Here is a 12,146-nt window from a genome sequence, read left to right as displayed (position 1 = left end):
AGCTTAATTCATAAATACCACAAACTGAAAGCAAACAAGATATCCTTCAATGGGTGAACTGGTTAAACAAACTACTACATTTATATGATTAAATATAATTCAGAATTTTCTTTTAATGTGAGTAAATAAGTGGAATAACTTTAAATGTGTCTTGCCAAGGTAGGGAAAAAAAGTCTCCATTAAATTCTCCCAAGCAGGCTCTTGCTTTGGAATCTAACTTCTCTTGGACGCCTGAGAAACAATACAAAGGCTTGGAGCTAATCCTAGGGAATTTGGAAATCCTGCTGCCGCCATTGCAGAGAGATGGCTGACAGGTAGAGAAAAATATACTGATTCTCCTCTCCGTACAGTAAGATCTTTCGTATGTAAATGGAAACATATAATGAAGAATTGCCTGAATACATTTTCTACTTTTTTTCTACTAAGATAGACAGGATGTTCTCTCATTTGACTCTCTAGCTCTTGTGCAGATCTTCTGGTGAGTGACTATTCAATTTGGTATGCCTGGAGGAGGGGATGCTCATTGGAGGATCTTCTGGTGCTACCATTTGTGTCTGCCTCTTGCTCCCATTTTTTTTGAAGGAAAATAGGAGCTCCCAGTGAAGATGGATTGTAGATTTGGCTAGATTTGTAGGCAAGGCACGGTCCTGCTAGTTCCCTTCAACCACACTAACATGATAGCCTGACATTATCTACCTGTGAAAAGAGAGATGTCCTAAAATAATAGACTAGGATACAGAAAAAGGGAAAAGAGGCCAGCTTAAACTTCACAGCCTCAAGCTAAATCAATAAGGAAAAAGTAGGGTTCTTCACACTCCTTTTCTGTATGCTACAGGTCACCCATCAAAGCTACCTTCACCCAACTGACCAAAAGCCAGCAGAACACTCTGTTGATGGACTAACTTCACATCTTATGACTTTTGTTTCACAATGTGAGAGATAGCACAGTGCCACGCCTCCCTCCTCTACAGCCAATTATATTTTTGGCCCAAAATTTCACTATAAAATACCCAACCTCTTTGGTCCAGGATATACTTTTTCAGGTACTATCTTGCCATGTTGCTGGTAGCTTAAGAATTTGTCCTGGGACCTATGGGTTTTTCACCATTAGGCTAGCATTTTTACAACTCAGTTTCTTTTCAGAGAGAGACGTTAGTCTCAGAAGTTTGATTTTACATCATTGGTGGCAATACCAGGACCCAGTCTTCAGAAAAACTAAGGGACATCTTTCCCATGGGATCAAAGGCAGCATCCGGTGAGTTTCTCTGAAATTCTGAATCAAGGTAAGAACATTTCTTAGGGACTTTGGAAGTCTTAGAACCAAAGTTCCATGTTTGACTTTATTACGCTGTCTGTGGGGTTTTGTTGTTTTATCTGTAAATGGTGCCCTTGCTTTGTGGCAGAGCTGTGCCAATCTGGAGCTGGGTTATTGTGTCTGGTGTTTGTTAATATTTGTTGAATCCACCTTCTCTGAGTGGCTTTCCATGCTCTTTTGGATGCTCTAAGTACTTTTATGTTACAGTGACATCTTGTGGCCGTTGATATAGCTAATGGCTGGGTTTAGTTGGCTCTCAAACTATACTAATAATGGGCTAGATATTGTCAAATGAAGAGGAATTAAAAGTCTCATCCCAAAGAAAAGAGACATTGTTCTTTCCAGAACCAGCTGAGAAGTGTCCAGTTATCTAGAAAACTTTCAGAAGTGTCATGGCTCATTTTCCCTGAGGACACTAAGGTTCACAGTCTCTGAGGACAAGGCTCCTTGTCTCTAAGTGAAGCCAACTGAAAAATATCCCACTCCTGGTTTGGAAGGAACATACCAGCTTGTGCCAAAGGTGCAGAAGCAGAGCGGGGCTCTTCTGGCTCCTGGAGTGCTCTGACATACACGGTGCACAGAAGAGAGTATCCAAGCCAACTAGTAGTCTCCAACGGTGACATACTGGAGGTATATGGTACACACCTGTAATTCCAGCCACGTGGGAAGTGTAGTATATGGAAGAATCAGGATCCCAAGGCTGCCGGGCAAAAAACACAAGGTCCTATCTAGAAAATAAGCCAAAAGGGCTGTGGGCGTGGATCAAGTGGTAGAGTGCCTGTCTAGCAAGGGCAAGTCCCTGAGTGTAAACCTTCTCAATAAATAAATAAATAAATAAAAGAGCCAGGCATCAGTGGCTCATGCCTGTAATCCTAGCTTCTCCGGAGGCTGAGATCTGAGGATCATGGATCAAAACCAGCCCAGGCAGGGAATTCCATGAGACTCTTATCTCCAATGAGCCACCAGAAAAACTGGAAGACGTGCTGTGGCTCAAGTGATAGAGCACTTGCCTTGAGCTGAAGAGCTCAGAGACAGTGGGCAGGCCCAGAGTTCAAGCCCCACAACTGACCCCTTCCCACCCCCCAAATAGGGAAGTAATTCTAAAACTTCTCCTCAAGAGCCTCTCAGGAATTCCAACTAGAATTCAAGAAGCTGAATTGTGCACATTTTTATTGAAATAGGTTAACTTTACTAAGAAAGTCCTACCTTTGTAATTCCCCAAATGGGATGCGTGCCTGTGTGTGTGCGTGTGCGTGTGCGTGTGCGTGCGTGCGTGTGTGTGTGTGTGTGTGTGTGTGTGTGTGTGTGTGTGTGTGATGTTACTAGGGCTTGAACTCCAGGCATAGGTGTTATCCCTGACTGTTTTTGCTCAAGCCTGGTGCTCTACTACTTGAGCCATAGCTCTACTTCTCCTTTTTTGCTACTTAACAGAGATAAGAGTCTCATGAACTTTTCCTGCCAAGGCTGGCTTCAAACTTTGAGCCTTAGATATCAACCTCCTGAGTGGCTAGGATTACAGGCATGACCCATCAGTACCTAGCTCTAACAAATGGAGGCACTTTTAATGCAGGGGGGAAAATGATCTTTTTGTAAACTAAATTAGAAAAGATGTTAACAAATCTATTAGCACGGAAAGTTTATTTTAGCTGGCACACAGATGCCAATAGACTAGTCTTCAGAATCTAAAGTTGGTTTTCTAATGACAATTTCTAAAATGAATACATCTGTAATAAACTGAAAGATGGAAAAAATAATTTCGAAAACTTGAAAGAAACCTATTTGTCTGTCTTCAGTATTGGGGATCAAAGCCACGGCCTTGGGTGGCTAGGCATATACTCTATCACTGAGCTACAAACATCCCCGGCACAACTACCCCTGACCCAGCCTACTTTAATGAATCCGTGCAATATATATTATATATCAGTGGTGACTTCTCTAGAATTCTTCCTCATGGGAGAAAAGGCAGGCGTGGGGTCAAATGATAAAGATGCAATATAAGTTGGTATACTGATACGTCATATTTATAATGTGAAAATGGGAAGTATGTTGCTGGTTATACAATAACTAATCTATTTTTAGTTGTGGAAGTGGGTCACTTACCATATGTGCAATGCTGGCTCAATAAGCTGGCCCACTTTATGCTGGAACACAAGGCTTGTATGCAAGCTAAGGAACTGGCAGCCAAGATTGACACCAATTCTCACTGTGTATATGGCGCAGCCCATCATTTTTGGAATGTTATAGAAACTATGAGGCATTATCACTGCTAGTGGGCCTGAGATCAATATTACTTTCATATTGGAATCACTGGTGGTTATTTTGCTTCCCAATCAGTTGACGATCATCAGTACTGAAGGACATTCTAAATTGGAAGAAGAATAAGCTAAAGGAGATCAGTTAGCTGGTGCTGCTACATTACTGACTCATTGGTCCACAAGGATAATGTTAGAACTTGCCAAATAATTATTTGGGAACATCAACAATTCTGTGCAGTTGTTACCTTGGCTGCTCCAGGTACCCTACTTATCCAAACTACAGTACAAACCTACTAAAACCTCACGAAAATTTCAGTTACCAACAAACCCAACCAAGAAGTGTGACAAATGGGTTTCATACTGCCTTCCTGTAATAGACACTAGCATTTTTTTGCCAGTCCTGGGGCTTGAACTCAGGGCCTGGGCACTGTCCCTGAGCTTCTTTTGCTCAAGGCTAGCACTCTATCACTTGAGCTACAGCACCACTTACGGCTTTTTCGGTTTATGTGGCACTGAGGAATTGAACCCAGGGCCTCATGCATGCTAGGCAAGCACTCTACCACTAAGCCACATGCCCAGCCAACCAGCACAGCTTGATAGCAGCACAGATGCATTCTCATGGGTGCTATTGCCACTTCTGAGGCTCTGACAGCCAATAGATTATATAAATCTGTGGGATTCTTTATGCATTACACAGTGCCAGAAGAAGCCATTTTATAAGAGAAAAATAGTCCAACATATGGGGCTATCTGTCCAATATTACATGTCCCTTGTGCATTCCACCAGTATCCCCAGTCCTTCAGGCTGGTGGGAAAAAAATAGAACAAATGAAATTGTTAAAACTCAGTTTGCTAAATCTATGTAAACCTTAAAAGTTTTTTGGTCAATATACTGGCCTATAGTTGTCATGAATGTAAGAGCTAACCCCAAATTTTCATGAGCTTATTAGGCTATTAATTTTAAAATTACTCTTGAATAAAACAATCTTTTTATTTTTATGATAAAGGTGATATACAGAGGAATTACGGTTACGTAAGTCAGGTAATAAATGTATTTCTTTTTGGACAATGTCACCCCTTCCCTTGCTCTCTCCTAGCTTTTCCCTCTCATCCCTACCCACACGTTGTGTAGTTCATTTTCCACACAGCGTCTGCTGCATGTGTTCAACCTTTGTCCCTCCATTTTTGTGCCTCCCCCTTACCCTCCTAAGGAGTGATAAACAAACAAGACAAGCCTGGCGCCAATGGCTCATGCCTGTAATCCCAGCTACTCAGGAGGCTGAGATCTGGGGATCACAGTTCAAAGCCAGCCAGGGCAGGAAAAGTCTGTGAGACTCTTGTCTCCAATAAACCACTCAGAAAACTGGAAGTGGCGCTGTGGCTCAAGTGGTAGAGCGCTACCCTTGAGCTGAAGAGCTGAGGGACAGCACCCAGGCCAAGAGTTCAAGCCCCATGACCGACAAAAAAAAAGACGAAAAGAAAAACAACAATGGAGGGGGAGGAAACACTTGCTTCCATTTCCTGGAGGTCATTTCAATAAATATTATTTCATATAGTCAGAGGCACACAGGCCTTGCGCCTTTGTGTTCTCCCCTAAGAGTATCCTCCTTTGGTCTCACTGTGTGTGAATGCCTAAGACTCCTGTATAATTTATAGCGTGCCAGTGTATTTTAGATCTAGCTTCTGCATATGAGAGGAACACGTGCTGTTTGTCTCTATGAGCTTGGCTTACCTCACTTAACATGAAACCATCTTTTTTTTTTTTTTTGACAGTGGCAAGAAGAATGACCTTCTACCTCAGAGAACCCAGCCTTGAGATTCTGTGAACTGGATATCTCCATAAAAATTGCCTACAACCCAGTGGAAAAGGTCCTTTCCAGGTGCCTCTCAAAGATTCCTTGCAGTTCAACTGAAGGGAAATAACTTCTATATACAAATCTTTCACCTAAATGAGACATAACTCCTTGAATAGTCTGGCTCCCTATCACCAACCTCAAGAGAAAAAAAGTGACTGACAGCTTGAGGTGGACTACGCGTACAGGTACAGGCCTGTAGGAGCATTAGACTTCTAGAATCTTCCTCTACATCCTTATGCTTATTTTACAGTTGGTATAGTGGTTTTGTTTTGGGGAATATTTTTAATTTTGATTGTTATAAGAGCCACACTGTAGATTATCAATTTCAAGCCTTTGGTGTCTAGTCATGAAAAAAATAATAATGAAAACATTTTTATATATAGTTATTATACTTGTTACCTCTACTCAGGCATCAACAAATAACACTGAAGTCAGACTTTCACAATCTCTAGCTACTTCTAGAAATGTAACCAAAGGTTGGCTATGTTCCTATAATCAAATGCTTGGTCAGAATTCCCTATTGATATATCCTGTTCGAGACTTCACCACCGTTCCTAAATGTGTTGTCAATCCTATCCGGCAGAGCTGGGTTGGATACAACCCTATCATCAGCTATCCTGTCTGTCTGTCTTATTCCAACCAACCTATCCCATGCTTTTATATTTACACTGAGATTCTTCCTCCAAATGTGGACCATGAAACAACGGAAAACATACAAGATGTGATCAGGGAACGTTTAGAAAAATTTCACAATGGATCCCTCAAAGGTGAAGGCCCACATTTATATGCTTGTTCTGGTTCTGACCCATGGCTTATCGACCTCCAACAACAAATCTCAGAAAACTTGGAGAAGCTTGTTTGTGCACCCCGAGGCTATGTTTTTGTCTGTGCAGGAGAAAAACACCAACTCGGCCGACTGTGGGCCCGCAGATGTGTTAAAGGGTGGATCATGAGAGGGCAATGCTTCCTAGGATCTCTCTCTATACCTATGTCCATATTTGATTCAGACTAGACTAGCTCCTCTAGGGAATCCATATTGATTGGGTAACCAGGAAAATAGCTCCTTTTATTCTTTGGGAAGAGCCTAGTTGCCAAGGAGGGATGATGCTAATCATGAACATATGTATTTTTTTTTAAAGTCACCTCTCTCCAATGAATCTCTAAGAATACATCCTGATGTAATCTGTTTAGAGACCTTTTTTGTTAATTACCAGCAGATATAGTTAACCGCTTTAAAATGTCATAGTTGGTTTGATAATTACATTTTTAAGACCCAACGCCCAGAAATGTAGCCCAGCAGAAGAATGCTTGCCTAGCTCACAGGAGTGAGGACCTGTCTTCTAAACTCAGCAGCCCCACCCCAGCTCCAAAAAGCAGCTCTCAATCAAGGTGTATCTTCGGCCAGGTTTGTGAAAAGTGTTCTTTCCTGATTGTCCCTTGCAGCCAGAGACAAGGAAACCAGGAGTTCCTTGAAAATTAGACTTATAGTATAAAAGATGATTAAAAACTACTTTTGCTGAAGAGCACTGGTCACTTACTTGGGCCCACTGATTAAAAGCAGGCCAAAAGCTCAGATGTGTCTTTGCTCTAAGCCAATCTCTCTGCAGTCATTTTGTGATCACGTTGGAACCCAGGGAGGACATCTTTATGACAAGGGATGGAAACTACTCCTAAGAAACATAGGAATCTCCTCAGGTCAGATCACCACCACCAGGCAACAGTGACCTGTTTCTCTCCCCTCAAGTGACGAAGCAACAACTACTTCCAGAACACCTCCAGGAAACAAGGATAAAATAATGATCAACCAGGGCATAATTTGTCCCAAAACTGTATAATAATCCGGCATGCCGATCTCTCCCTAAACATTAAAACACAAAGTTCATGGCTTTACTCAAAGACCGCACCCAACATGTATTTGAGTGCTATCTTCCCATGACATGCATGTGCTATATAATAAATCTTTCTTCTCTACCTTTCACTGTCTCTTTATTTGTTACATAAGACATGTGGAACTCCTGGGGTTTGGGCTGGGGTCTAAAACTCCAGTTTCAACATCATTGCAATAGGTGACAGTAGTACTTATCACATCAGCATGTGGGTAGTTTGGATGGGGGCACCAAGGAAGAGGCAAAGAGAGAGGGACAGAGAGACTGTCCCCATGCTCCAATATCTGAAGACAAAAACTAAAAAGAGTGAAGGATTTATATTTATTTTAGGTTACAATATCAGAGGTGTGAGTCTATCATGGGTGAGGAGAGTAAGACAGAATAGATCAGCTTGCACCAAGAAGCAAATGCAGAATGCCTGTGTCAGCAAGCTTCCTTCCTTCTCCATTTTTACCCTATCTGGGCTGCCAACCTATGGGATTGCCACCCACATTCAGGGTAGATCTTCTCCCTTAGTTAATCCTAACCCAGACACACAAAGATACACTTTACTCATCTCCTAGGTGCTTCTCAAGCCAATCAAGTTGACAATCAAAATTAATCACCACAGTTATGCTTCTCTTTTGAAGTTAACTTTCACATATTTATGTAAATAATTTTTATTTATGTCTCATGGACATTTAAGCATATATTCACCGATGCATGAATATGAGAATATATTGGCTTATTTCTACATGCACATTTGTATTTTTACTATATACTTCTTCATACTTACGTTTCTTTATGGGGTTTTTTTTTCATCAATGTCTTGGGAAACAACCCCCATACAGTCATGTCTTTATTTAAACTATTTATCATCTTCCAAACTATGTCAATATTAGTCCAAATTCTTTATAAACTTCCAAATTATTATTTGTAAACTTCCAAGTTATACGTGTACATTTACATTTAACCTATTCCTGTGTCTAGTAACTTTTACCTAGTCCTATCAATTTATCTGAATATATTTTTATGAAGATATGTATATATTCTCCAAAACAAAATACTGCTTGTTGAGTTGGCCATTTATTCCTCAGCCTATACTGGATTTTCCAGCAAATGCCATGAAATCTCCCAGAGTTCCAGGGCCAGGCTTCTCACCTCAGTCCACTGCCTCTTGGTATTCTGAAACTCCCAATTTGGGCATAAATTTCCTATCTTCAGATAGGAGGAGGCTTGCCTACAAGATGAGCTCTGTTTCACTACATGCTACATACTGCAACCACAAGACGTTTTTAAACAAGTCTTCTCTTTGGGTTTCTACTCCAAGTAAAGGTTTCTTAGGGTATCTATGTCTTCTGTTTCCCAGCCACGCATTATTTGGGACTGACCAGTCGACCTGTGGATCCACTTAGAGCTGATCAAAACTGGCTTGTTAACGTATCTATAGTCTTCAAATTCATAGGCCATTTTCTTTGACCTTCAGAGTTCCCCCAGTAGCTCTAGACCCAGTCCATTCCTACTCCACCAATTCCTTGTGCCACCTTACTGACATTCCTACTGGTGTCACAGTGACACCAGGCTGGGATCTCCTTGAATTTTTGTTTATCCCAACTCCAAACACAATCACATGGACTTTCCTGTATGTGCTTCAACGAAGATCAAAAATCTAAGCTATCACCTTCTTTAGAAGTTATAAGAAATGAATGAGATCCCACTAAGTGCTTTAGCTAGGTTTGTTTTTTTTTTTTTTTCTTAAAAAAAAGGGGGGGCACTGTCTGGCTGCTTTCTTTATACAAAGGCTAGGAACAACTGGCAAACAAGGTGTTCTCAGCTTTTGGATTCTAGCATTGCCATCATACTGAGCACAAGTTAAGAGGCAGAGTTGTTTTATTGTATGAATTTCATTTTTACATACTATGCAAATGAGGGTTATATTTTATTTATGCATCTGTATATCATGTGTTGTCAACATTTACTTATTTATGCATAAATAGCTCTTAAGTTTGGTGTTATTCTATTTGCATAATTGTGTCTTTCCTTCACCATTGTCTGGGCAAACATCCCACCCTACCCCGGACATCTACATATCTGTGTGAATAAATATGCAAATGATCATGTACCTAATAACAGAGCTTCAAAACACATGAAGCCAATGCAGACAGAACTAATAAAACACAAATTAATAATTACTCAGGAAGTGGCTCTGTGGCTCATGTGATAGAGTACTAGCCTTGAGCTGAAGAGTTCAGGGACAGTACCCAGGCCCAGAGTTCAAGCCCCATGACCAACCAAAAAACAAAATCAAAAAACAGAATGACAATCAGAGATTTTGATACTCTTTTCTCAATGATAAAAACAAGTAAAAACATACGGGGGATAGAGAGAAGAACATCATTCAAATTAATCTAGCATACACCTTTGGAATATTCTCCCTAATAAATGCAGAATGTATATTCAAGTGCATGGGGAACATTCACCAAAATAGACCATACACTCGATCATAAAACCATTCAATACTTCTAAAAGAATCCAAACCATACAAAATAGACTGACTACGATGTAATTAAGTTAGAAACTGATGCCCTCTCCCCACAGCAAAAAAAGATTTCTCCAAAGATAACCTAAGTATTTAGAAATCCATGGAAACACAGAACGGGCATCATACCATATCAACCATGAGCACCACACGTAAACACTTCATAAGCATTCTCCTCTTTATTAAATGATCAGCTTCCTAGAAGACCTTTGGCTGCTCCAACACTGTGTGAAGGGAAACCTTGCCCAAGGGTTCAGCCTTTGAATTCTTCACCACACATCCTTCTCTTATTGGCAAGATCTTCATTACCATTATGAACACTCCAACACGGGGCTTCTCAGTCAATACTGACTGCCATGCCTACCCTTATTACATCATCAGATTCTTAAAATGGGAATTCCTTCTGTTGGTCATACTCAACTACGTGGCTAAGTCATGGACAACAGAGAAAGAAGCTGAGGGAAGATCCAAGTACGATAAATCATTCCTCCATGGTTCTCATGAGGAACATAGCAGCCTTCAGGCAAGATATGGGAAGAGGATTTCAGAGAATGCTCACCTCACCTTGGGTTCTCAGAGGCCTAGTGGACATCTTCTTGTCTTGACGGTGCTCTCTTCAGAGAAGATCACACTCCCTTAAAGGAAGATCTGGAAACAAAAAGAATGAGAGATGCTCAGATAGAAATCCTCTTCCTGTGAATGAAGCAGGGCTTATCTTTAGCTCATAGTTAAGAACAGGAAATAGGGGATGGGAAGGTGGCTCAGTGGTAGAGCGCTTGCCTTGCATGCATGAGACCCTGGGTTCAATTCCTCATCATCACATAAGCAGAAAAAGCTGCAAGTGGCACTGTGGCTCAAGTGGTAGAGTGCTAGCCAAGCCACATGTCTGTCTTTCTTAAAAATAATAACTAAGAAAATGGCTTTTCTCCTCCCAGCCTGTTTCTCTGTGTCTAAGATAGAGTTTGCAACTGGGACAGGTCAAAGGATCAAGATTATATTGATGCAGTACTAATAGAATAAGAGATGTATGTTGGTAAGTCTGAGGCTTAAGCCTGGAGGGATTTGGGGCAAGTGTTACTGGGAAGTCATGTCCTCCAGACAGGATAAGTGCATGGGTGGAACACTTCAACCAGAAGTACTTCTGCAATGTAGGTCCATGTAATGAGAGACTAGCTTTCAGGCACCATGGGTGGTAAAGAATAGGAGGAGGAAGGCAGGAGCTTGTATATATGGATCTCTCCTCTCTCCTGTCTCCCCTCTAACCGATCCCTTTCTCTCCCTTCCCCTCTCTTTTTCTCCCTCCACCCCCAATATCATTAGATGTCCTGCTTCTTATATGGCCAAAATTTCACATCTACTTGGAGCTTAGGATATAGCAGTAATGAGCCCAGATACTCAGCCTTTTCATTTTATAGATTTTTTTTTTGAAAAAGTGGGAGGATAGTGTCCTGGACCAGAAGACTTCAAAGAGATCCCCAAACTCTATTAAGTAGGCACAGACCAGGTAAGTACAAAAGAGATTTTGAGACACTAAGGGACATCTTAGTGTGGGCTGCCCATCACATGATTAACTTAGCCTTGAATTAATCTTAAAAGCCATGTCTCTACTAGAGATTTAGAGACTCTACTAGAGACTCAAGTAGAAATGAAATGGCATAATGGCATTTAGGAGAGTAGGCTGGGGTGTCCTCCCTTCTAACAGGAAGTTCTCTTCAGGAAAGCAGGAGCTGGAGAAGGCTGGTCAGGGAAGAGAAAGACAGCATAAGACTTGGGACAGCCATTGGATTTCCAAACTCCAGGTTGGAAATCTCTAAGCCTCAGCTTCACAGGAAAAAAATGAGGGGGGTCCTATTATTTTTATGTCAGAAGATTAGTAACAGAAGGATAGAGTTTCTAACAGCTTCTAGGAGAGAGTTTGAGATTGTGTATAGAAAACGGACTTTTTAATGTGCCGTATGAAATCTGTTCAGAGACTGTCAGGACTCACAGTTAATATTCACTGAGCACTTGGTATATTCCAAGGACTTGTGTAGTTCAGTCCCTGTTTAAATTTTGCCTCATTTGGGTTTCCTAATGGCCCCATTTGTCATCATCCTTTTACAGATGAAGAATCAAGGTTAAGTATCTTGTTCAGTGTAGCTCAGCTAGAAAATGGCTCAGCCTGGCTTTGAACTCTGGGTGTGGAAGGCCACACACTTAATCAGTCTGGTTGTAAAGGGTATAATGATTATCAAAGGGTATCCTGAAGTTCCACTGAAGGTTTGGATGCCACAGACTGGCTCTGATATGAGTTGGCAAGAGTGAGATTTGGATCTGG

The 12,146-nt window shown here is 41.2% G+C and overlaps 1 long non-coding RNA gene across 4 annotated transcripts in view; it reads right to left on the bottom strand.

Annotated features, from left to right (window-relative positions):
* LOC138819786 (uncharacterized) overlaps positions 1-12,146 on the bottom strand; it is a 149,102-nt gene that overhangs the window by 135,641 nt on the left and 1,315 nt on the right. For 3 of the 4 annotated variants that reach the window (XR_011369634.1, XR_011369635.1, XR_011369632.1), the window contains exon 2: positions 10,394-10,477. This is a non-coding gene — a long non-coding RNA (uncharacterized lncRNA). Of the gene's footprint in view, positions 1-10,388; positions 10,478-12,146 lie in introns of all 4 variants that reach the window. The other variant, XR_011369633.1, reaches the window with a different exon arrangement.

The sequence above is a fragment of the Dipodomys merriami genome, unplaced genomic scaffold, assembly GCF_024711535.1.
Source record: "Dipodomys merriami isolate MVZ:Mamm:240054 unplaced genomic scaffold, mDipMer1.0.p SCAF_819, whole genome shotgun sequence".
NCBI classification, from domain to species: domain Eukaryota; kingdom Metazoa; phylum Chordata; class Mammalia; order Rodentia; family Heteromyidae; genus Dipodomys; species Dipodomys merriami.
This window is presented reverse-complemented; position numbering and strand designations above follow the sequence as displayed.